This window comes from Leptinotarsa decemlineata, unplaced genomic scaffold (assembly GCF_025532065.1).
Source record: "Leptinotarsa decemlineata unplaced genomic scaffold, Ldec_3_MD MMD2_tig00000035_RagTag_RagTag, whole genome shotgun sequence".
NCBI classification, from domain to species: domain Eukaryota; kingdom Metazoa; phylum Arthropoda; class Insecta; order Coleoptera; family Chrysomelidae; genus Leptinotarsa; species Leptinotarsa decemlineata.
This window is the reverse complement of record NW_027412540.1, coordinates 331,585-359,354: the sequence shown is the minus strand read 5'-3', so window position 1 is coordinate 359,354 and position 27,770 is coordinate 331,585. Positions and strand designations below refer to the sequence as shown.

At 34.3% G+C, this 27,770-nt stretch overlaps 1 long non-coding RNA gene across 2 annotated transcripts in view; it reads right to left on the bottom strand.

The window, feature by feature from the left end:
• The window catches only part of LOC141480946 (uncharacterized), a 54,339-nt gene extending 27,369 nt beyond the window's left edge, over window positions 1-26,970 (bottom strand). Inside the window, exons 1-3 of one of the 2 annotated variants that reach the window (XR_012464655.1) lie at window positions 23,451-26,970; window positions 13,361-13,491; window positions 6,771-7,327 (exon numbers count right to left, since the gene is read on the bottom strand). This is a non-coding gene — a long non-coding RNA (uncharacterized lncRNA). Of the gene's footprint in view, window positions 1-6,770; window positions 7,328-13,360; window positions 13,492-23,450 lie in introns of those variants that run through there. The other variant, XR_012464656.1, reaches the window with a different exon arrangement.
• Between the last annotated feature and the right edge of the window lie 800 nt (window positions 26,971-27,770).

Sequence of the window (27,770 nt, the reverse complement as noted above, 5' to 3'; positions counted from 1 at the left end):
TGCTGCAAGATCGAATGGATCCTTAGAATATTGAATATCGTATTTTTTGCATTCAATATCTAATTTATTGATTCCAGGATCGTTGCGAGCTAAACGTTGTTTCAGTTTTGTACCCGGCCCACAGTATTGATAACTCTGGGTAGATGTAATTCGAAAGGAAGTTTGTTTATTAAATCATTATCAAAACCACAACCTCTTTCAATTTTACGATCACTTCCAATACGTCCGTATCGTTTGATAGTACACATTGAAATGAATAAGCTAATAACATTTATATAGTCTCCAACCATGGCACGATGCGCATTATAAAACAGAAAGAAAAGTTTGCTGTAGATAAAAAATTCGGGTGTGGATTGAAAGGACAAAGGGTATTCAGACATGGTCCACTACTTCCATCATCAGTTCGCTGACTCATTATAGGACCTTCAAATTGTGGAAAGACGAATGCAATGATATCGCTATTAACACATCCACAAGGATTGAGATTCAGAAATGTGTATCTATATTTGAAATCACTCAATCAACCTAAATATCAGTACTTGCGAAATGTTTTGGAACCTATAAAAGGATTAGGTTTTTATACATTCAGCAATGATGCAGAAATAGTGGAACCCTCCGATGCTAAGCCTAATTCTGTTTTCATTTTCGATGATGTGATATGTGAAAAGCAGGATATTATTAGATAATGTTTCTGTATGGGACGTCATAAGAATATTGATTGTTTTTATCTCGCACAGACATATTCACGGGTAACCAAACAATTAGTGCATGACAATACCAATTCCATTATAATGTTCAAATAAGATGAGACGAATTTACATCATATTTATTTAGATCATGTATCACCCGATGTAACATTCAAACAATTCCAATTGATGTGTGTTAAATGCTGGGAGGACCAATACAGATTTCTAGTCATTGATAAAGACAGAAAAATAGATGAAGGTAGATATCGCAAAGGATTCGATAGTTTCATATATCCATGATCTTGTTATTCAAATTTATTCGATCACTGAATATTGTAGAGGTCACTCCATCAGCGAATTGAGCTATAATTTAAAAAGACCATTATGAATTCGAAAAATGATTCTGAAAATGAAAACAGTGAAATGAATTTGAAACGTCAACTAGTAGGGACAACAGAAGCTGTCAGGCAGAAATTCAACTCTATCAAGAATGATAATATTGAAAATCGTACGACACTTGAAAAATTGTATGAGCCCATAACGAAACCATTGAATATTTTATCAACAAACGCTACTTCGAGATCATCAATGTTATCGTCAAACAAAGGAAATGTTCAATCTACTTCAAAATTATCCCATGAGTACTCCAATAGGAAGAAAACAATCTTTTGGTAGTGTATCATCTGTGAATAGTGACACGAGCACACTCTATTCGAAACACCTTCATCTTCCCACATCGATTCCTCGGAACATATATGAATGAAAGTCGTGAAGATGTTTTGAATAATGTAAAATTTAGAAATCCAGCATATGATGGAACATTTGGTGTACGTATGGATCCTATTACACAAAAGCTGAAAATGGGAAGTCTAGTGGTACATTTCAAAGATGGAAACACTTCATTTTGGGATGCTAATACAGTGAAAAAATATGAATGCGCAGGTAGTCCAGACTTGTATGATATAATCTTTTTGAAGAATCCGCAAGATGTTGATAATGATGAAACTCGTCAAGTATACTCGTCATATAAACGATATCATCTGAAGAATGGTTTCAAAAACACAAATTCTAAAAAATTTCGTGAAATTATCAAACCTCTATTAGACTCACGACAATATCCAATAAGAAGTAGAAGTAAAATTGGTGGAACACTCAAACGAAAGAAAATGGAGAAAACATATAATTCTGAACCTGTGAATTATGTGTCCTGGAATTCACCAAAGAGTTAGTTGCTCCCCTACGACTATTGGTAGCTTCAAAGTCAGCTGGACATACTGGACATGACAATGAAATAATTTCAATAATTGAAGAATCACGTGAAGAAGGTATAATATATTGATATATCCACAAGAAATGATCACTATCATATGATCATTCAATGCGGTAACATTATCAACTTTTCCCTTCAATCATTTCAAAATAGAATGACTAATGAAATAAGTGATGTCAAACGACAAGTTGTTAATGAATTACATAGACCTGCAAGATGTAATTTTCGTAGGAGAATAATCACCATCAAAGGTTTTACAGATCTATGGCAAATAGATCTAGCTGAACTACAACCTTATGCAAAAAGTAATAAAGGACTCAAAATATTTGTGGACTGTAGCAGTTAAAGATAGGTAGTACAATAACTAAAGCAATGAAACATGTACTGAAGGAAGCCAAATTTCCCCCCAAACATATACAAAGCGATTAAGGGAAAGAATTTTTTAACATAAGCTTTTTAACATAACGTGTTAGGAATCACACGTTAAAAGGTAAGACCTCGTTAATCCTTAGTTCGCACAAGTTTCAACTTCTGGGGGTTGTCGTTCGTAGGGGTGCGACAGCTGGTTAACGGAAAAACAGATTTTAAACAGATTTTTTAAAACAGATCTCTCATGCGAGAATATAATATCAATCATTATTCAACATTTAGCACAAAGAAGGCGGCTATAGCAGAAAAAGTGATTCGTGCAATAAAGGCATGGCTCTACAAGGAATTTTCGATAAGAGGTCACCACAAATGGCTTGATATTCTTCCAACTATAACTAGTAGATATAACATGAAGTTTATCGTACAATAGGTAGGGCACCCATCAATGTTGATTCAACAGCAAAATTGAAATTCAATGGTATCAAAGGAATTGGAGGAAAACAAAGTAAACCCAAATTCCAATTGAATGATATTGTACGTATAAGCAAGTACAAAAATATTTTTGAAAAGTCTTACACGGAGCTCTTCGAAATTGTTAAAACTAATAAAACCTCCCCAATGACCTATAATCTTGAAGATATGAATGAATAAACTATTAGAGGATGTTTTTACGAAGAAGAGTTATTACGAACCAAAAATCCTGACGTATATCTGATTGAGGGGGTGTTGAAGAAAAGAAAAAATTGAGTATATGTAAAGTGGTTAGGCCTTCCTAGCGAACAAAATTCTTGGAATAATGAATCAAATATGGTTTAGATTATCTTCTATTGTATTTATGAATGAAGTAATGTTGAAGTTCATTATTGTTTTCATTTCAATTATAAGTATTTGAATTGAAAAATATTGCAGCGGTAAACGTTGCCCCAGCCATTCGCAACTTTCTGTGTATACCAAACCAAAATAATTGAATACTCCATTCTCGCTTATATTTTTCAACTCACGATATTGAAAACACATTATCATTTCCAAAACTAATCGCCGTCTCTTTGAAATGCACTCTCTAACTCTTTTCGCCAACTATCTCTCACTGATGATGCCGTCTCATAAAGCTGAGTCGACTCCTCGAGCTCTGCCTGAGCTTGCATTCTCGAACGTTGATTGAATTGATTATCTTTAACAATTTTTGAACGAAGTTCATCTGCAACTGTACACATTGTAGTCAATTCAACCTTCGCTAATGCAATCTTAGCATCTAATGCTTGAAGAGTTTCCTTATTAGCATTAATAGCCCGCTCACTCTTTTCAAGATCAGCAATAGCCATCTGCGCCTTTACAAGCATTTTGCTTTCTTTTTCATTTCTCCAATTCTCCATTTCTCCACCCTTCATTTCTTTAGGTGAACCTTTCGGCTTCCTCTTCGATCTGTCACTTTTCGTTGTGGGTTTTTTCTCTCGCACAACACTTTTCGATTGTTTCTTTTCTCTGAAGTCAGTGACAATCGATGAAGATGCATTAGTAACCTTCCTCTTGATTGTTCTAGATTTCTTATCAACACTAAGAGGAAGGGTAGATGGAGGGTGTTTGAGTGGCGATGATTGCGAAACGATTGGATTTTCAATAACAATTTGCTCATTTGCTTTCGGCACATTTGCGAAGTTAACGAAGTCATCAATATCAAAATCATTTATCGAATCTTGACTCGATAAATGTAATACTGGAATATTTTCGAAATCAGTGTGATCGATATCAACAAGTGGTGAACCATCTTCAGCAATCAACAACGGCATAGAGCTCATGATAATGATTATTTAGGTCTGAGGAATGATATGTGATAGCAATAGAATGTAAATAAAAAAGGTGATAATATTACTGATATTTCACCTTTTATAGAAGAAAATAAACTAGCGCATGCGCTCTTTCACAAAACTGTTCACGCATATGACGATCTTCGTCATTTTAGAGGAACACTCTGTGTTGCATGCATCTTTGAATTGGGAGAAAATAATACAAATGAATTCAAAATAATATATTTATTTATAACAGAGGACAATAACGGTAATGAAAATCAAAAGTGTTAATATGTCGTTGTCGATGTGGAATGTTCTTTCACTCTCCTCCTCAATATTTGTTGTTCATGTGTCAAACACCAACATTGAAAAAAATGAATTCTCCTATTTGGGTAGAGTCAACCAACCTTCTCACATAAATCCCAAGTACTTCTACATGTAGTGCACACATGATTCCAGCAATTCATAGAATATGTATCACAACGCAAACAACGTTGCAGCGGAGCTGGAACGGCAGCACAGGTACCACAAATATATCTACAAATACCTATATTATTCAATATTATAGGTTCGGAACACTTCAGGCACTGTGACTGTTGTTGACGATAATCAGATTTTGTTCGCTTCGGTGGATGAGATGAAGGCGATAGTTGAATCAGCGACACACAATCACTACACATACCAGTACATGGATTAATTGCTTCCTTGGGTCTATTTATTTGGCAAAAGTAGTACACAATAGCCCCGGCAATCATCATTGGGTAGACACACACTTTTGGTTTTTCATTCCACTCTTTTGGAAACGGCATTTTACTAATTCGAATATAAATATCAAGAGATGACTTATAGAAACTACGACTGCTCTCTCCTATTCTGACATTCTCTATTTATACAAATTAACATCATGAGAGTATAGTGGGATAACTTCTCCTTCTCTTCCACTCAAAACGAGTCAAGTGATAAGTAGGAGTCGTACCACCACCACTACTTATACAATTATATAAGTCGACTTGCGACCCTGAAGTTCATTCATTCACTCTGCAACTGTGAGAAAACATCAAGATGAATAATCAAAAAATAGTTGCTTCATTAAACAGAATATCTGCTATTGATGCAAATAATTGGATAGACGAGTCAGAAAATGAGGATGCCAACATTCAACTAGAGAAAGTGATATTTGAAGAAGGTGTTGGAGTCGATGAAGAGGAGATTGACCTTGGAGTCAACGGAGTTGAAAATGAGGCTGAAGAAAACGAGGCTAATGAGAGCGATGAAGATGATGACATGGTCGATGAGTTGGTCGTAGATGGTGAAGGCGATGATGAAGGGATTATAGCTGATTCCTCTGAAGGTGATGGTGCTTTGAGAATCAGTCTCCGAATGCTCAACATCACTGACACGCTAGAAGATCCCATGGATTTATATTGCGTGATGGACGCGCATATGCAGATCCGAACGATTGATGGCAACATCAAAAAGTTATGTTGGTGTTGTTTTCGATTTTACTCGATACGGAAAATTAACGGCGGCTGGTATCAACATGTAAACATCCATGATACGGTCTCTATGATGCAGCTGGGTCAGTATTGGTGTGAGGCATGTGAAAGATCGCTCACAAATTTCACGAGAGTGTCAGCATGCATAATATGCAATAATGTCAAACCTGTGACAGAATAACCATGGACCTATTGGTAAAAAAAACAACAGCCCTTTTCAGGGCTACATTATTCACAGATACACAGTATTCACAGATTATGTGACAAATGACTACTTTGACTAATTAAAGTCTAAGTTGGAAATTTGTTAGTCTTTGACTATCTGTGCATTATATGAGTGATTACCACTTTGACTGAAAAGTCGAAGTTGGGAATTTGCTAGTAATTGAATATCTGTGCATATGATTAGTACTACTTTAACTGAAAGTTGAAGTTGGCAATTTGAATATAAATATATATGCATATAATGATGAGTACTACAGAGTGGGATGATGGTACTTTAACTTGCATTTTGTTTGAGACTATAATGTTAACCTAATGTTAACAATGGTATGAACCTGTTTCTGTTTGAAAGTATAATAATGATAGCTCTGAAAAGAGCTATTTTTATTTCAGTCTTCAATTGTAGCCCTGAAAAGAGCTTTCTTTTCATTAATCCATGCAATGGTATGGACTAATGCTCCTCATTGTTATCAGAAACAATAATGATGGTGTCGTCATCTGAATCAGATGATATACTAATGATGTCGTCCTCATTATCATCTGAATCAGATGATATACTAATGACATCGTCCGCATAATTATCTAGATTGTAAAACTCTACAACAGCCATCTCAAACTCTGCATCTACTTCCTCTTGCATACCTTGTTCTATACGTTCTGGGAAATCATCAGGAAGATCATAGATGCGTTGCAGAAATTGAGCGAAGGTTGTAATGAAATGATCAGACGTTGAATCTATTTCATGTACCTGAATGGGTCCTGTACTCGACATTGTGGAAGAATGATGTAGAACTGGGATTGATGCTATATTTATATTTGAAAAAATAAAATGGAGGGGTGAAGTGTAAATGTAGAACAATTCAGTGTTTGAAATTCGAAAACACCAAGAATGATAATCTTCATGAAACTCTGAGTGATTATTATGAGAAACTCTGTGTGATTATTATGAAAAAAAAAAAAAAGGTAATAAGGGAGAGGGAGGAAGACACTGCCCCAGCTCCGCAGTGCCTCGTGTACACCAACCAAAAAGTGTGTACTCCGTGGAAGGAAAGGAAAGGAAAGGGTGGAAGAAATGAGGAAACGATTACATATCGTCATCAATCAGGATGGGGAATGGTGGAGGACTATCTTCGATGAGGATTGGAAATGGTTGAGGTCTATCCTCGAATTCCTCGTATTAATCGTCAGCGTCATCATCGTCATCACTGTCATCGTCATCATCTGTGTCTCCGGGAAGTGGGCCATTCCAATCGGGATCCCACCATCCGTCAGGATCCGGGTAACCTCCATCCGAAAGGTGCCCTTCATCGCTGCCGGTAACATGCTGCACCTGCCTTCGAATATCATGATTCATGTGTTCATACCCAAATGCCGTACGGTGCCGTCGTGGAGTAAAAGATATGTACTTGGATGGAGGCGTAATGAGGTGGCTGATTCTCTGAGACACTAAATGGTTCAGTAGTTGAATCAGGTTCCATGTTGGAGGTGGCTGATTAACTGAAAATTCCAACAGATAATTTCAACTTTTATACTTTTGAAAGGGAGTAGGGGAGGAGTGGGGATGAGAGGGGATTAAGTGGGAATGATTTGCAAAATGACATGAGCTATATTCAAAGAAAGAGATAATTGAATGGATAAGATACAATATGAATTATATGAAATTATACTTAATGATTTCATTGTGAAACATGTCTTCTAAAACTAATAAGGGAGAGGGATGAAGACACAGCCCCAACCTCGCAGTGCCTCGTGTACAACAACCGAAAAGTGTGTACTCCGTGGAAGGAAAGGAAAGGATAAGAGAAATGATTACATATCGTCATCAGAATTGAGTTCATTCTCAATTCTGCGTAAGAAAGCCAGCCGCCTCGACCACTGGGCAGCAGCTTCTGGATCAGTATCCATATTAGGATCCGGACCTTTGCCTATCGTCAGTGCTTGTAACATGAAGCACTTGAATCCGGGAATCAATGCTCCAAAACGTTGAAGGACCTCTATGTGGCTCTGTAGTAGAATCGACTTCCATGTCCACGTCCGAATCGTCGTCGTCGTCGTCGTCGTTGTTACTCCTGTAGTCAGGAGCTCTAGGTTCTGACAGAGGTTCCAACTGGGGTCCTGTCGTGGAATCAGCTTCCTGTGTTGTTGACATGCTGGCGATAGCTACTCAACTGAATGTTACATTGAGGAACTCCTACATTTATACTCTACAAGTGGAGAGGGTGGGAGTGGCGGGTAGGTAGGGGTTATGCAATGTTGTATGTAAAAATGAATAATATGAGATATACTTATTAATTTCATTATGAAACATGTCTTTTTCCAAGAGATTATTTACAAGAGATTAGAGAACACAAAAATTAATGTGAGGTATTTGTGTAGAAGAACTCGGAATTGAAATTAAAAAAAAATAATAAGACGAAGTGAAGAAAAATGCTCCAACCATCGCATTGTTCAATGTGTACCAAACCAAAACAATGTACACCCTTTATTTCACTTCTTTTTTTATTTTTCTAAAATTACAAATATAAACTCAAAACTACCATAATTAAATATTCCTAACTAACCTAAAACTAATCTATCTTTTTCACTTAATCTACGAAAAAGTCCTAATAAATGTCACTAACTTTTCATACGTCTCTATCGAAGAGGTCTCTGCTCTACATTTTTCCTCCAGAGATGCATACTTCCGATCTAGTTCGGCCATTTCTTTCTCTAACAGACTTTTGGCGGTTCATGTTAACCAACGCGGCCTCACTTGATCGGGAAGCATATTCTGCTTCCTTACATCTCTGTAGGAAACCGCTCAACAGTTCACGTTTCTTCAGAACTAACCTAACCTACCCTAATCTTACCTAACCTAATTCGCGCGCGGAATGCATTCACCATGCCCGTTCAACTAATACGTCATATGTTGGTTTTGGTTCTATTATTCTAACATTTGGATTGATGTTCAGTCCTGGATACCCCAGTTCGCCTGATGGTATGACTTTATGTTTTTCCTCCAAAACTACAACTCTCTCTTCCAATGCATCATATTTTTCCATTGTAAATGTTGTCATGTCAGAAATTTTTGTTTCTACATCACTTTTTAGATTGCCATATTTACGAGCCAAAGTTATCTGAGCCTCTGCAATTTTATCATCGAATGCTTGACGTGCATCGCGAGCAACATTACCAATTGTGATTTGTATTGCAGCTTGTAGGGCTAGAAGTATGACCTTTTTTGTTCCATTAATTTCCCCCTCAAGATATGATACAGTTACACAATGACTCTTGTCAATTGGTTCGCTTGTATTTTTCAATATTTTTCTTTGCATGTCATAATGAACATCTTTTGTTAATTTAAATCCATTCCCGGGAGGACCTCGAATGACATTACCATCCCATTTTCTTTTTCTACCAAACTAATCTATCATTTTAGACATTGTGCACCCTACGATGATTCTTTTCAAACTAATATTTCTTTCATTTACATTATGCTATATACTTTGCAGAAATTGGTTAGGAAAAATATAAGTAAAACAAATAACTTTTTGTTTGTCATTTTATATTCATCAAAGTAACTTGACAAAAGTAATACTTCAATGTAAAAAAATCACAATGAAATAATCACAAATAATGAATGTTCCGGTTTGAAGGAAAAAGCAACAACACTTCGAATGATAATTCAGTTATTCATCTCAGCAGTCAACAAATTAATTAGTTGGTCTAAGGCGCTCTCTTGAGGAAAAAAATGAACGATTTCAGACACCCAACGAATGTTGTCATTAGGATCATTTCGATAAAACTCTATATCGCTATGACCCCATGGAAGAGTTCGAATGGTATTCGGAATGATGAATCTTTTGTCGTCGTGATATGATAATGCGACTTTATTTTTCAATTCAGTGTAAATATCATGTAATACGCTTCTGAATGAGTTCATCTTCCTGAATATCATACCTCCTTCTTCGATGATTTTTTCATAGTCTTCACATGTCAATTAATTCTTTATAACAGATTGTTTGACGCCTTTGGCCTTCTTCAGTTCACCATCAACAGATTTCACATCATACGCTTTAGCACCTGTACCGTAAAAGCTGATTATTGGATCATTTGGGAATTCATCCTTGAAATTGCCCAGAACTGACTTTGTAACTGGAATATTGAATTGGTTTCCCATTTTATAATTAGATGTATCGAACTTATTTATATTATTTTCGATAAATTCATAGAAATTGTCTGTATTTACTTCGAGAATAAGGAAGTCGGTATCAGTGTGGAGTAAGGACGCATCTTCTCCAAACTGTTGTTTGATACATCCATAGAAAAAATCATACATAAGTGTTTTGGATAATTCCAGAATGGAAAATCCCAAATACAGTGGTTCATCATAATGAACTCTTACTCTAGCCAATTGAATAGCAACAAAATTTTCAGTAAAAATGGAGCATTTTTTTAAATTTGGTCGCGATATAAGACAACAAGCACCTATAGTTCTTTTTGTATTTTCCCAATGTGTAATGAGTCTAACATCAATTCTATTGTCTACGTTTTCCATTGTTTTTCCATAGACTGCATTTTTCATTAGTTTGTAGAAATCTTTTTCAGATTTGTCATTAGACCGATTACGCATTTCAGTATTAAAATCTATATAGGGCTTCATCCAACATGATTGCCTGAACCTCAATACCCTATGCGTGTTCATCACTATCAAGCCATGATTGACAGCTTGCTTAAGTTTCTATAGTGAACAATATATTTTCTTTCATTGTTTAAATTTGGAATTAATTTGGGAACTTTCGATTTTGCATATGGAGGTATCAAACATTCCACTTAGAATGGAAAATCGGAATGTTCATCGTGAAGTTTTTGGGGATAAGGTATATCCACTTCCAATACATATCCATGAGAACTATCAACATCCACATTCATTATATCAAGACTGAGAATTTCATGAGGTGTTAACCATGAAAATTCACCTATTGGTAATGATTGATGCATCCAAACATGAAATGAATGAAGATGATTCATTTCGATTATAATTCGGTAAAAATTTATTGTTTGCTTTATGTTTCTTTTCATATGCATTACTCAGCCAAACGCCGTGGAGTGCACATCTAGCTCTCCTACCCATTGAACGGTTGTTGCTGGAGATAGAGCGATGCGTTACGTCACAGCCTTTACTGCATCGAGAGAGGTGAGGGCAGACCGATGAATACGCATTACTCAGCCACACGTCGTGGAGTGAAGATCTCGCTTTCTTACCGTTGAACAGTTGCTGCTGCTGTGACGTCACACCACTACTAACTTGGTGGGCTCACACCGATGGAACATTTATTACTTGGAGGATCTTCGAAGTATGAAGACGTATGTTTGTACATAGACAAGCACATGATGAAACCGTGTACCGTGCATTCTCTCTCACACACACACACACACACAAAATCTTATATGAAAAAAAAATCTGAAGATCCATGCACCAGACACTTCAAGGTAACATCGCCTTGACTTCACTAAACAACAACAAAAAACAATTAATACCTCATAGTGATGGGGGGAGACTTAGAAACGGAAAAAAAAATTCTGAACGTTCCATGCACTAGACACTTCAAGGTCACATCGCCTTGACTTCACTAAACAACAACAAAAAAAAGCAAATAATACGTCATAGTGGTGGAGGGAGGCTTAGAATCGGCTCAAATCTCCTACTAGTTTGTGATTCCAAAGAATGTAGCTTTGTGAAAAAAGATTAAATTTCTATTTTTCATCAGAATAGGTTTTTGAAATTAGTATATTTGATGCATTTTATGCTTGGCCATACTTCTAGAATAGCTTTTTACGTAAAGAGTTGCGAAAAGTTTAATTTTGTGTAACGAGCACAAGTTACAAAAAATGAAATCCTATCGTATTACATACAAGATTTTTTTAATTTCATTGAAACATTGTTTTCATTATTTTTCGATGATGAAGTATCGAATCTACAAATATTTTCACTAATCAAGGATGCTATTCATCACATAGCTTGTCACTTTGGCGTCTTCTATACATTCATTTTGCTCCATTTACTTTGAGTGATTTCATAGAGGCAGGAGATATAGAGTAATGACAGATTAGAGTTCTGAATGGAAATTTGTTCTTTTGTTGTGTGTTTTCCGAGTTGAAAATCACTGAACCCAGACAAGAATTAGTGGATGATATAAAAATATAATTATAAAAGGCACATTCGGTAATCATTTACAAAAAATGAAAGATGTCATGATTGTTTACGAGAAGTGAGGCGTTTCGTTTTCGTTAATTTCATAAATATATTTTTTATATCATTCGGCGATTCTGAACAAGGTTTAATCATTTTTCCTCACTTTTCAACTTGGAAATCACTCAACGCAAGTACAAATTCTTATTCAACACTAGATACAGTAATTTTTTGTCTTTTTTCACATTTCGAAATCACTTGAAACGAGTTGAATGAATTTATAGAAGATGTCAAATCGACAAGTTATGTGGTAAACATAATTGATTATTGGAAATGAACTGTGACTCATACTCAAAGAGTTTCATTGCAAACAATAAAATATAACGTAGAATGAGCGAAAAGTAAAATAAATCACATTTCTGTAAAACATATATTTTATTGAATTTCATTAGTTCGAACTTCCATTGTCTGTTATTATATAAAATGATTTGAAATCCCCGAAAGAACTAAAAAAGAATAATTGAAAAATTAAAGAACAAGAATAAAAATGGATAGCTGAAAAACAATGAAAACCAATTTAGACTCACCCGATTTGAGACAAAATTATAAACAGATTTATAATGAAATATTGGACACCTTTTCAATGCAAATCAAAGTTAGATTCGAAGATTTACTTAAATTGAACTACTTTGATTTGTTGTTGTTTGAAAAATGTTCGTCCTACACCAAAGAGTTTCACCAAAAACTTTATAACGACTTAATAGCTCAGTATCCATTTTTCGATGTTATTCAACTGAAAAATAATTAATCGTAATGTACAGCGACCCTCAAATGCTTAAAAATTGCAAAGCTCCTTCAGATTAATTGAATTTTATGTTTAAAAATGATTTGAGAGATTGCATGCCTGAGTTATATGAACTTATATCTATAATTGTGACAATTCCCTTAACAACAGCGTCAGTTGAGAGAAATTTTTCAGCTTTGAAAATAATTAAATCCTTCAGTAGAAATTCCATAACTCAAAATAGATTAAGTGATATATCTCTTTTTTCAATTGAAAAAGAGTATATAAAAGAAGTGACAGGTAACCCCCGATTTTATGAAGAAGTAATTGACTACTTTGCCAATTTGAAAAATAGAAGGATTCCTCTTATATTCAAAGCAGAGTAGGTGATTCAAAAAGTCTGTATATATTATATACAGACTTTATATATATATATATATATATATATATATATATATATATATATATATATATATATATATATTGTTATGGTATATTTATTGTTTATAAGAATTTTGACCAATGAGACTAGTTAATAAGTTTGTTCGTTTAAAATACAGGTTAGATACGTTACCTTATCTTTTGTTCTCAGTGAAATGGTTACGCACACAATGTAACAACTAAATCATTCCTTAGTTGGTTTCCATTGAATTTCAAATGTCACAATCCAGTATTGAAAAGATCAGTCACCAGATATATACTTTCCTGAAACACAAAAACAAATTAATAAAACCATTTAGATCAATAATAGAAAACAAAATAACATCACAACTTTATTAAAATTATCCAAATCAATATTTTGAAAGAGTTTCAAGTTGTGAAAGGAAAAACACTCAGTACATAAAAAAACCATGTAGCAAAAATATTGTCTAGCCTACTAGGTGAGAGAATTGGAGAAGACCTCATGAATTTTGCCAAATGCAAATTTCAAAAATTAATTTTGTAAAATACAGAACATGAATTGTTATAAGACTACCGATATTGTAAATATTAGATATTAGAGTTTGTTTATGAGTACAAATGGTTAATAAACTAAGTGTAGTTTGAGTGAGGTGCCAGAATTCACAAATTAGAAGGTTTTGACAGTATCAAGGATTTTCCAAAATTGGTTGCCAAGGAGATTTGGAGTTTGTTGAAAGGGGAAGCTGAAGGTAGTCGATGATCAACGCTGGAACGAGAAGCACGTACAATTTTTGAAAGTTTTGAAAATTGAGTAAAAATTGAGAATCAATGAATCAAACCTATTAAAATACATATAGATTGAATTATAAATAAATATATATAGTGGAGAGCAGATAATTGAACTTACTCATAGAACCAATTAGGAAAATTGGGGTTAAAAGAAAAAACATCCTGATCAATTCACCGCACCAACAAGGAAAAGTTCAAGGTATTTATAAATCATTTATAAAACTCAAACCGCCATTTACTGAACCTGTTTGCTGGAGAGACATTTCAATTTCTCAGTGTTTGAAAACTCACTGGACATTCATTCACCATTTTAAAAACACATTGAGAACAATAACCATTTGTAAACTTGATTTAGTAATCTGTCATAAGGCAGAGAACGTTGTAGCAGGTTATTTTCAACAAGGTTGTACCACGGAACAGCAATTATTATAGAGTAGTACTTTTTTGTGTAATTCCATTCAGGATTTAAATTTTAAAATATTTTTCGCAGGTGTAGGTAGGTTAAGGTTGATTGTACTAGTGCCATAATTTTTTAATTCAATATTATATTTTTTATCCTTTTGAAATTTTATTTGGCACAATATCTTTGTAAACATACAAGACTTTTCCAAGAACTCTACCTGTAGAGAGAGAGGGCGCTGCATGCTTATATAAATCCGACTGAGCTGAGCTAATCAAGGTAAGAAGTATCTGTAAGATAAGGTATCTACCTGAAGTATATTTATCAAATTTTATTAAACAAACAATAAAAATCAAAACTCTAATAATAAAATTCTGAACCATTTATTGAATTCAAATTAAAAATGATACAAAAAAAACAAATTACTGATTATCAACATCACCAAAAATTATATATATATATATATATATATATATATATATATATATATATATATATATATATATATATATATATATACAGGGTGTTTCAGAATTCGACGGACAAACTTATACCACGTCATTCCTCTTGCAAAATGATGAAAGATGAGGTAGGACATGTGTGTCCGGAAATGAGCCGTTTCAGAAATACAGGGCGTTGAATTTGCAAAATAAAAAGACCCTTTTCGTCGTAGCTCCCGGACTAAAAGGAATAAATTAATGAAACTCAGCAAATCGATTACGAGCTAGAATGTGCCTCCTCCAGTGGTATGTTTGCTTCAGTATCAGTAGCCAGTGGCGTTCCAGCGGGGTAATAGCTTATATTTCCCCCCTTATTTTTTACGCCACTGACTTTATATCCACAACCGTCTTTTTTTTGAATTCCTTGATCAATTTTACGTAAAAACCAAATAAACATTCACTATGAAAAAACCAGTCGTTTTCGAGAAAAATTGAGTTGAACTGATACGTGCATTCTTATATGGGAATAATCGATTAAAATAATCGAAATTCCAAAACCAAAATTATTTGAACTCTTTTATGATTTCACCATTAATTCAGCGCTTGCAAGTGATGGTAATTATTGTGGGTTTTCTATCATCGTACCAATTTTTGTTATGTTTAGCATATTGTAATGACAAATCATAACTCTTGAGGCTTATTTTCGTGCTTGTCAATAGATTTCATTGTTGAAATGTTTTCATTGTTCTCAGATCTTCGAGTGACTTTGTGATTTGAAAAAAAGTGACCCCAAATAAAATTTGCGATCATTCGGAATCTCGACTGAGTTAGGCTCCAATAATCCTAAAATAACACCATTATTCTGGATTTTGGGAAAATTATTTTTTGTTCACAATTATCCTGTCTTTCCCATTCGTGAAATCACACTTCTCTTTGTAGAATCGTAAATATCTTGAAGAATATTAATTAATAAGAAAATGAAAAACATTCTCAAAGTATACAGTGTTTCCAAATTTTCACAGATGAAGCCGAAAAACAAAATTTTACCAGTAGACTCTAATTATACGCCTGAAAAAAAGAAATGTATTTGGAAGAAGTCAATTTATTTGAATAACCATCTGATAAGATCTTCGCTAACTCTAGTCAGTAGATGAAGTTTTTTAAATAAATGAAGAAATGGAAGTTGTCTATTTACAGCTAATTACATAACTCTTGGTTGGATGTCGGTACTCATAATTCATCTTTGAGTAGAAATATCATGTTCAAAATATACCTTCTTCTACACATATTTTAGATAATGTGATAAGAAACAATACTGTTGAAATTCTAGAACAGTGAGTCATAAACACGAATTTCTTTTTGAAATTTACATTGAAAATTCAAATGTGCTTTTGAATAATAATGAGAACATCTGATGAGTAATCAATAGGGTAATTGTTCGAAATTTTTTCCGTCAACACTTATATACGATCTGCAACGGCGCAACATAGAAAATCGCACTTTTTCAAATGATTCTAAATTTTCGGCAATCGTTATCGATGCAGCTTGAATGCGGGCGACTAATTCTTCTTGGCTTTTTGGTTCTGTTTCATAAACCAGTGACTTCATATGACCCCAAAGAAAATAATCAACAGGATTCAAATCTGGTGATCTGGCAGGCCATTTGTGGGGTCCACCTCGACCAATCCAATTGTCACCGAATTTCCGATTTAGGTACTCTCTAGCAGCTAACGAAAAATGAACAGAAGCACCGTCGTGCTGAAACCACATTCCATTCCGGATATTCAGAGGAACATCTTCTAACAATTCAGGCAATACTTCTTCCAAGAAAGTGCTATAATTTTCCCCATTCAAATTATCTGGTAAAAGATAAGGACCAACTAAACGGTTTTCTACTATTCCTGCCCAAACATTCAATGAAAATTTTGTTTGATGGCCATGAGGATGAATAGCTATAGATCTACTACTTTCAGACGGATGTTCAGCAGCATAGTTCAACATCTCCTCTTCTGTGATATAATTTCTTACAGTTCTCTGTATACCTGCATTCCTTCTGGTAATTAAAAAACTTCCTGTTTCCCTGAGTCTTCTGTCCACGTTTTCGAACGTTTTCCAATTAGGAATTCTATTTCTTTCAGGAAAATTTTCACGATACATTCTTTGTGCCAACCTTCCTTTTCGTCCCGATTTTCCATAAATAAGGTGCATGTCCGCTAACTCTTCGAATGTAAAATTCATTTTTATTATACGAAATACACAATCAAACACTTTCTGACAGCTACGTTAACTACGAAGTGTCATACGAATCTCATTTCATTTCCACAGCCCCCTAACAAATTTATTGTTGTCAATGAATAAAGTAATCCTCATTGCTTAGGTGGATCAAAGATTGTTATAAGTCACGTGAATGTTTCTGAAACTATTCAACCAGTGGCTGAAGAACTCGAGAATATCGGTACAGTTATCTAACAAAACTATAATAGATATGCCCAGAAACATTGTAGATGGCTAAGGTTGAAACAAGTAATGGTATTTTGGTTAATCGATAAAACTTGGATTTTTACCCAGTGAGAGAAGATAATTCGATAAAACATTCTGAGTTCAGTTTTGCCAACTATTCGTAATTGTCTTTGAAAACCGTTTGGATGGAACATTTTATTAAAAAATAAATTTCGAGTTAAAGCCATTCAGTAGGTCTGCAAAAAAAGTTGGTAAAATGGTAGAAAATCCGCAATATGTTGCCGAAGTCAATAATTTTTCAAGCACACAATGAATGGTAGAAGGATGAAAGAGTTCAAATAATTTCGGTTTTGGAATTTCGATTATTTTACTCGATTATTAATATTCCCATATGAGAATTCACCTATCAGTTCAACTCAATTTTTCTCGAAAACTACTGGTTTTTTCATAGTAAATGTTTATTTGGTTTTTACGTAAAATTGATCAAGGAATTCAAAAAAAAGACGGTTGTGGATATAAAGTCAGTGGCGTAAAAAATAAGGGGGGAAATATAAGCTATTACCCCGCTGGAACGCCACTGGCTACTGATACTGAAGCAAACATACCACTGGAGGAAGCACATTCTAGCTCGTAATCGATTTGCTGAGTTTCATTAATTTATTCCTTTTAGTCCGGGAGCTACGACGAAAAGGGTCTTTTTATTTTGCAACTTCAACGCCCTGTATTTCTGAAACGGCTCATTTCCGGACACACATGTCCACCTCATTTTTCATCATTTTGCAAGAGGAATGACGTGGTATGAGTTTGTCCGTCGAATTCTGAAACACCCTGTATATATATATATATATATATATATATATATATATATATATATATATATATATATATATATATATATATATATATATATATATGTATATATATATATATATACATATATATATACATATATATATATATATATATATATATATATATATATATATATATATATATATATATATACTATATATATATATACTATATAATGTATATAAAAATGCATATTTTATTTATTTAAGTTAAGCACTTAGCCAAAGATATTACCAAATATTAGAGTTATGCTTTATTTATTACAGTTTGTAACTCAAACAAAGAATTTTATTTTTATGTTTTTGTTTTTAATTTTATTCTGTAATTTGTTTTTTTAAGCCTTTGTTCGTCTTGGTTAAGAACGAATGTTATGTTTACTTTTAGTTTCTTTTTTTATTTTTTTCGTTCCTATCGAAAATTACAAAATATACCTTTCAATTCACCTTTCAAAATACGGGACCCTCACAGACTATATTGAACTTGAATGACCGTCGATTAAAAGTAGTTTGCAGGTGCCTTGTGAATTCACTTAAACAAACCAGATTTAACCTTCCTTCCTACCCCATCCTTCCTTTCCTTTCCTGGCAAGACACGACTCTCACCTCACCGTTGGTTCTTGCTGGACAATAAAATTTACTTTCAGACCTGTTTTTATAAGAATAATTAAGTACTTGTGCTTATAAAATATTTGTAGCAATTTCTTACAAAACTGTTATATTAGAAGAGAAAAGTATTATTTATTGACTGAGAAGAGTTCATTTATATTAGAAATAACTCGAAGACAACCTTTTTTCCATGTTTTTTTACCGGTCAGTTTTATACGTATAATTTTCGGCAATACACAATTTTTGTTTGCATTCATACAAATATTACGTATTTTGCTTTAAATAGGTGCGGTACCCCAAAAAATGTTCGCGCTCCCGGCGGACTTTTCTGTGTGTATATAGTCTTTATGACTTTAGCCTCCCCTGTTCTCCAATGCACGAGCAGTCACTGGTAGAGACCAACTACCCTAATATAAACTGACATTATTTGCATTCGACGGGCGTTTCGCTTACAGCGATGTTGCCAAACCCTTCTCTGCTCTAATATGGGTGCAGTTTTTATCAGATGGCAGCATTTGACGGGTGAAAATTCATTGAATTAGGAAAACACGTTTTATAGATCAGTCAAACATTATTCCATATTTTATTTCGTAAAGAAGTTGACTATATTTAATCGTATAATTTCGCTATCTCAAAAATTTTGAAATTCGCCAAAAAAGTTGAAAACATTTTTTGAAAAATAAATGGAAAAAAATGAGTTAGCGACATTCTTCGTTACATAATCCATAACTTTCCCCTATACATATTTTTTATATAACATCTTATTTCTTCACTAAGTGTTTTCGCGATTTTCAATATGGCGCTGCCACTCCATAGGCCTCTTAATACCCATATTGAGGTAGTTGTGTAAAAATATGTAGTCCGCTATTTTGTATCTGCGGCCATCTTGGATTTAAAATTATACAGATTTCATTTAATTGTATTGGCCTCGAAACTTAATGTATTCACCAAATATTGGATCAATCTGTCAATTACTAAATTTGATTCAAACAAACGAACAGGGTAAGTTTATTAAAACCGTTTGAAAGAACACATGATCATTGACATAAAGAGGTGAGGACACAGAGGGAGAAATCATTTGAATTGTTTCCAGCATGTATTTTTGTAACGTAAGTAAAGGGGCTATGCCGCTTCGGCCTAAAAATCCCATGCTTTTTTTATGTAGGTTCATTTTGCACTTATTCAGACCCATGAGCTGAACCTTCTTTGAGATAAGTATGCCGTGTCTAAGAGTGAGACAAACTGCAACATGCAATGACGTCAGTGTGGAGTAGAAAAATATCTAACATGGCGGTATGCCAAAAGACCACTGAGTCATATTTTATTTAATAATAGGCGGATCATGACCTGCAGCACATCAAATGAAAGGGAAAGAGCTGCAGAATTCATTGACTAAAAAAAACAAAGATTGCAGCATGCCAAAAGAACACTGACCTTAATCTTAGTCAATGATAGACGGATTGTGATGTGCTTGCTGTATATGAAATGAAAGGGATACAAAAATGATTGTGCAATTCCAAAAGAGCATCAAACCGTATCTTCGTCATTAATAGTCGGCTTATTACGTGCAGCACTTCAAATGAATAGGAAAGGATGCAGAATTTATTGACAAAGGACAAACAATGATTGCGACATGTTGAAAGTGTACTTATAACGTAGCTTTGTTAATTATAGACGGATTGTGACATGTAGCATAAATGAAATGAAAGCGAAATGCATGCAATATTCATCAAGGAAACAAAGAATGAGTCATGCCAGAAGGGCACTAGGGCCGTATTGTGACGAATCTGAAGCTGGCCCTGACCAGTACGCCGATCGACTCATGGAACAAACACATGACATCATCTCGAAAGAATGCAGTCGGGAATCGCCGGTAAAATTCTAGTACCGAACCGATTACAGAATTCTAGAAAGGACCGTTACCGATATAAGCACGTCTTCTCGACCCAAAAGGGCAGTTCAGAAAGCAAATCGAGCGGCTAAACAAGAAATTCAAATAGTGGAAATAAATTAAACGTTAGTTGCCATGTGTTTAATGAATAAATTAGTTTGTTATTATTGCAATTGTGGGAAATCAATTTGTTTAGGATAGTTGATTTATTAATTTGTCACAAATGGTGATCAGAAGTGGATTTGTAAAATAAACCTGTGAGCGCTTGATGGAAAATCTTTGTATTGCGGGAAATTGACTATAAGACTTATTTGTTCGCGCATAGAGGCAGGTGATTCGTTGTGTTTCGCGGAATGAACAGTATCGGACTACGGAAATATAAACTGATAGACCTTTCTCACGAAAACTAGAATTGTGAAAGTAAATGAGTGTTTTCGGATTCGAATAAAATAAGTGGACATATACAGTTTTGTGGAAAATAGACAATAAGAGACAAAATGTGTTCGAGGAAAGTACGCCTAGTGGTCTTGAAAGTCTCCGAATTGAAGCAAGAATTGAAAGAGAGAGCTAGATTGTTCTGGAAAGAAATCGGTACTCCTGAAGAGATTGTGGTATAACTTGACTGAATCAGGAGAAGATCCCGAAATATATTTATTCGAAATTTCTGGGGGTGATTTGAGTTCAATAATGAGCAAACTCGATGAGAATACCAAATCGCTGAAAGATGAACTTCAACAAAATTTTGGAAGTTTGGAAGTTTTATGGATCCTGATGGCCGATTCCAGTAATTCAATGACCTTCTGCCTAATCTCATCAAAAAATGACATGTAGTCAGTGGATACAATCGAACTCTCCACCCTGTATGTAGCAATGCCGCAATTGAATGCATTCCTTATAAGTTGAGCACCTTCAGACAATTGAACACATGCATTATTTTTATGACTCATGGTTCTTCGGTGAGAATTCACTTGGGTCATAGGAATTGTTACAATACAACATTTGCTTGTATACATAGGTGTTGCATTACCCACTCTATCCGTTTCACTGAAGACCCTCCTTGGCAACTCTGGAGCTGATTCCGACAAAGATTATCAGTACGAGTGAAAGATTTACCACAGTCACAGAAATACATTTTCTATGATACGTTCTCACTAACTCACTTGACATAAACTGACATAACCAACACTCGTCCGCTTCTTGAATACAGTCTGATCGGGTCCGTCAAAACGTCATAGCCAATCCCACCTCTCAGCCACATGCGCCAACCCAACCTCTCAGCTAGATGCGTTAACAGATATCGATACGAACAGATAGTGGTCGTTGCGCCGCCTGCGCGTCACCATCGACAGCGGGGGTAGAGCGATACGTTACGTCATAGTCATCTCCGCATCGAGAGAGGTATGGAAACACCGATGAATACGCATTACTCAGCCACACGTCGTGGAGTGAACATCTCGCTCTCCTACCGTTGAACGGTTGCTGCTGTGACGTCATACCACTAAATTGGTGGGCTCACATCGATGGAACATTCATTACTTGGAGAATCTTTGAAGTATGCAGATGTATGTTTGTACATAGACAAGCACGTGATAAACCCTGTACCGTGCATCCTCTCTCTCTCTCACACACACATACACACAACAACCAAATTTAATTACGTCATTATGTCACGCACACAAAATCTCATACGAAAAAAATTCTGAATGATCCATGCACCAGACACGTCAAGGTCACATCGCCTTGATTTTACTAAACAAAAAAAAGAGTAATCAATACGTCATAGTGGTGGGGAGAGGCCCAGAAACAGCTGTTATCTACTACTAACACGCAACATTCCATCTAAATATTTTTTTGAAGCGGTCTAGGTACCAGCATAAGGTTTTCCTATTGAAAATTTGGAATCAATCAGTTTTCTTCAAAGATTTTCTGATTGTATTTGCCCTGATACTTTGTTCTAGTAACATTGTCGGAAATCCTTCATTATGTTTCCACCGAAAGATGCTAGGCCATAAGAGAGAAAAATATTTTTTTTACCGGGAGCCATCAGCTATCTAACCGATTGAAACTTTCTTTCCCTGCGTGTGATAGATAACACATACCTAATAGTTACTTTCATAGTGTGATTATTTAGGTTCTGATATGAACTATTCTTATATATTCCAAAAGGGTAACACTCTTCCCGAAACGTGTGTCACCAACCAAGTTGATTGGAATGCACTCAATTAATAATTTAATGAATAATAAGGAGTGAAGTTTAATAATTTGGAACTTTATTATTCTCTAACACCTAATACCTTCCTAATTATTCTTGATTCAACATACTTACATATTTACATTTTTAGAAAATATTCTTGATATATTCATATATACTACCCGCAGTTTATTCATTATCTCATGCATTCTCCAAATTTTATTAGCTTCTGGGAAAAATAACTCATTAACTTTTCCACAGTATACAGTATATATAGGTACTCATAAATGGATAATTGAAAATTCTGTATCTCATTGGAACAAAAAAATCACAAAATATGGTTTTATTAATGTACTTGTAATTTACTTTATTCGTCGTACAGAACCAGCCCTAAGCGAAAACAAAATTTGCGCCCTCATCAAATTGCAAATTTTCAGTGTTACAGGCAAATGCAAACATTATTTGAGAATGGGGTGAAATGAGGTGTATTAAAGGACTGAAAATGGTTTATTTCATTAGTTCGAACTTCCATTGTTTAATATGATATAAATTAGTTTGAAATCCCTGAAAGAATCTGTAAAAGAAATTAGCTCAAAAATAACAATTATATTAAGCAAAAAAAACCTGAAATTACAATCTTCGGGTGATAACTGGACATATTCCTCCCAGATCTGACTATTTATAGGTCATTCGAGTGCTTTCACCTATCCCCTCTTCCCTCTTCATCGGTTTTAGCAGGAGCTGACCATTTGGCGGGAGTTGGTCGTGTTCCGCTTGATTACAGGTTTCCATATGTTGCGTGTCTCTACGCTAGCTTGGATAAATACGTTGTTGAACAAATTCTTCGAATTTTCTCCTAAACCACTGTTCCTCCTTGTGTATGATTTCAGCTTGAACCCACTTGATGTTATGTTGATGAGTCCAAATATGCTCTGCTATTCCTGATTTGCCGGTTTCTCCACGAAATATTGTCAACTACCTGAGGAACTAAATATATCTAAGTGTGATGAGTTCTGTATCAACACAAAAAGTACTGAACAACATGTATCTAATATAAATAATAAATTTGTAGTTCACCATCAGAATATTCAGTTTCTGGGCAATAAGATTGTTCAGTTGGGTAACGGGAATTACCTTGTTACTTGTTATTCTTTTCTGAACATTGGCAAAATAATGATTAACTGGTTGTAACGTAGCTGAAATATTTCAGTTTATGTACTAGTTTCTGTAGAAGGGAAACCAAAAACGGCGGTGTAGCAATTTTTTAAAATGATGCTGTCCTAAACCTGAAAAACGTATGTCTCGAGGGTGTTCTTGAATGCTGCGGCATCAGATCACAACTAAATAAAACTATATTTATCTATATGTATAGACCACCAATGGGAGATTTCCAGTTGTTCTTAGACTTATTTGAAGGATTATTGACACTAGTTTGTAGGGATAATGAAAAAGTTATTGTAGGAGTGGGTTTCAATATTAATTTTTTTTAAAGGTGGCTCAAATGTGAACCAACTAGAGGATTTGATAGCCGCGTACAACATAATGTGTACAATATATGAACCAACCCAAGTGACAGCCTCCTGTAGCACGTGCATTGATAATTTTCTCATAACCCAAATGACAGATTACGAGGTAAAGATCAAGGATTTTCATTTGTCAGATTACTATGGACAAATAATTGAATTCCCAATAGAAAATACCACCAATAACTCCAATGTTCCAAGTTCTTACTATTTAAGTATCTCAGAGAAAAATATCTAAGATTTTAAAATACTACTAGGAAACGAGAACTGGCAGACTGTGTACAAGGAAACATCTACTAACGAAGCATATAATAGATTTCATGAAATCTTTCAATATTACATTGAGGTATCTTTTCTACTCAGACAAAGAAAACAAAGAAAGTCAACTCTAACCTCCTTACACCCGAACTCTATAACCTGAAGAACATGGTTTCTCTATATTCAGAATGCACGAGAGTGCGACAGTATACGAAAATTTCAAAGATAATATGTCGCCAAGTAACTATAACTTAGTAAGTAAAGTAGGTAGAAGTGCACACGTGTGTCGCAGGAGCTCTGATATAAAGTGAAAATTTCAAATTCAATATCAAAACAACCGTCCCACACAGCACCAGATATTCATGGAATATTCCCTATATATTATAAAACGAACGTATATATTCCAAATATTCATAGAATATTCTTGGAATATATACATGCCTTTAGAATATTCATAGAATATGCTTGAATGAATATGGCAGGATTATTCCCGAAAGAATGTGCATAGAATGTCTATAAATGGATTATTCTCCCTTGAATATTCTAAGAATATTGCCGATCGAATATACCATATGGTATATTCTTAGAATATATCCCCACGGTATATTTTGGAATATTCTATACAATGGAATTTTGAATTATCTTATAATAACGTATTCAAATGATTCAATATTATTAAAAACGAAAATATTTGAAGATCTTAATCGAATGCATAACCTAATGTATATAAACCTGATAGTGTTAACCAGTTTTTGAACTCAACGCGAAGATTCTGGATGAATTGCTCCAACAGCAACTGTTGGAAACGACAAAAAAATTTGAATGGGCCAATAAATGAACCAATTGCATCAATAAATTGGTTAATTCTCATCCTATTTGTCTTTTTGTATTTGAAATTATTCAATTACAAAGCGAAAAATCCTGGAAACAGAGAAATGGGGAAGTGAAGAATTGGAGTAAACGTTTCTCATTGGTCAATTGGAGTATAGCGCGCGACAATCGAATAAACTCTGTGAATGCGGCTGTCCCTTAATGCTTGGTACCTTTGCGTTAAATTCGACATTTGATTCAACATGGCGGTTGACGTGGAAGGTTTGCGTGTGTAATGCATGGTGTGTTGGTGTTATTATCAAAGTATAATTCTGTCACGTTCAGTGTACCATTTATAATTTGGGGTTGTCCAATTTGCAGGACAGCGAATAGTTTGATTTTGGATCTTCAAACAGGAGAGTTGCAAATATTCAGTCTTTAAGGAAAGTAAGTAAAATGCAATAGTATCGATAGTAAAGTCATGGTGATCAACCTACTATACCTCATTTTAGGTTCGAGAAGAGTTGGTGTGTGGGATTTGTTGGTTTGACTAAGTACATGTTTGAACTAGAGTGATTTCAGTTGTGTATCTTCAATAGAGAAAAGTAAGTGAATGACACATTCTTTTGTATCATTTGTTTTCATAATTTTTATCACTCGTTTTCAAGATAGTATCAATTTGCCCAAAAGGAAACAGAGTGGTACCTGGTACAGGCAGGTGCGCCAAGGAACTGAAAACGTAATGAGTACTTTTCAACAAGACAATGCAAGTTGCTCTCCAAGTCATAAAATATTGTAAATGTTCATGAGTAATCTATGCGAAAAATATCTATTTGAGTTGTATTCCTGTTTTATTGTGCCACTTTCAAATAGTGATAATGAACGTTAATGTACATTTTGTTCCAGGTATTACTATTGAAACACTGGGTGATGCATTGTTGGACAAATATAAGGAAAACTATTCTGGTGAGCAAAGTTTGGATAACTTTGAGTAAGTAAAAACCTAACCTAACCTATTTCTTGATGTAATACATTTTTTCTTTTTCAATGAGATGATATATTTATTATTTTTTAATCAGTGCTGATGAATTCACAGAGTTGTAATTTTAGTATATTTTTAGTATACATTCGTTTGAGAGTATTCAACCAATGAATATTGGTTGAAACGTCAAATATTTCAGTGTATATTGTTTTTAAAATATATTTGTTTATGAATATTATGTGTTTCATTACTTGTGTGAATCTTGCATCAAAATGCAATATATACATGCCTAATAGCGTTTACTCGTCACATTCTTGGAATATTCCAAATATTCCTAGAATATTCATAAAATATATTTAAAGAATATTCTATGGTGTTTCCCTATTGTATATTCCTACAATAAACTAAGAATATCCTGAATATTTTATGAATATTCCTCGGGTTCTATTCCTGGAATATTCTTAATAGAATATACCTTACATATTCTAAGAATATTATAAGATATTCCAAGAATATTCCCAAGGAATATTCTTAAAATATATCAAAGGTTCGCCAGGAGCACTTCCAGGGAATATTCTCCAGAAGATATATATATATATATATATATATATATATATATATATATATATATATATATATAAAGCGATGGGTAGTCTTGACTGACTAGTTAAGGAGAAATACGAAATAATGTTGGGGATGCAGTCAAAAATTGCTGGGCTGTTGTTTAAAGAATACTCTTTGTTATATGGTCGAGCTTTCGAGAATGTTTATTCACTTTATCAAGACATCTACGATATCTGAAAATGGATACAGTGCTGCCAAGTACTCATAAAAGAAGTGAGTAACAAGACTCAACACTACCTCCAAACTCACACACTATCTGTTACTTTGGGAACCTGGGGGAATCAGTTCCAATTTCAAGATATAATTATAAATATTACTAAGATTGTTAATCTCAGTTTTTTTGTTCATATTGTTTGTATTCCTTTTGATAAAGAACATTTCTTTAAACAGCCGTTTCTGTAAATTACTTTCAGTACACAATACTCTAACTTCAGTGTAATTCATTGTGTGTTTTGTGTTGATGACATGTTCAACCAATGCACAGGTAGCTTTGTTCATATTACAATCACTTTTATGTGACGTTATACGTCCTGATAAAATTCTAGATGTTTGACCAACATATGTCTTATCACATGTATGACAAGGAATTTCATATACTACATTAGACTTTTCTAGGGTTTTCAAAGGAGTTTTAATTTTGGAAAACAGACTATTCGTAGTAGTGACAATGTATTGAGCAAATTTAATATTTTCACTCTTGAAATAGTTCAAGAGCTTGGGTGTTAAAGACTGAAAATATGGTAAGGTTTTGAAAAAT